Below are 257 nucleotides of genomic sequence, written 5' to 3'. Positions count from 1 at the left end.
GAGAAACTCCTGACTTACTGCAACTACAGGAAGTGACTTAATGTTGTACTCAAAAGGTTTAGCAGAAGGAAAAAAAAAAGCTCCTGTTTTTCCAGTTTCCTTGGCATGCTTAAGAAAAGCTTTGTCTACAGACAGTGTAACTGCTTTCAAGGCGATCCCGTACGCTTTTGGCTACTACAGGACACCCCGAGCAACAGACGGAAGGAGGAGGATGCTCAGGGAAAACCTACCTTCCCCGGCACGGGAAAAGAATAGGA

This window comes from Aptenodytes forsteri, unplaced genomic scaffold (assembly GCF_000699145.1).
Source record: "Aptenodytes forsteri isolate BGI_AS27 unplaced genomic scaffold, ASM69914v1 Scaffold99, whole genome shotgun sequence".
In the NCBI taxonomy this organism is placed as follows: Eukaryota; Metazoa; Chordata; class Aves; order Sphenisciformes; family Spheniscidae; genus Aptenodytes; species Aptenodytes forsteri.
The sequence above is the reverse complement of the archived record's forward strand: the minus strand, read 5'-3'. Positions refer to the sequence as shown.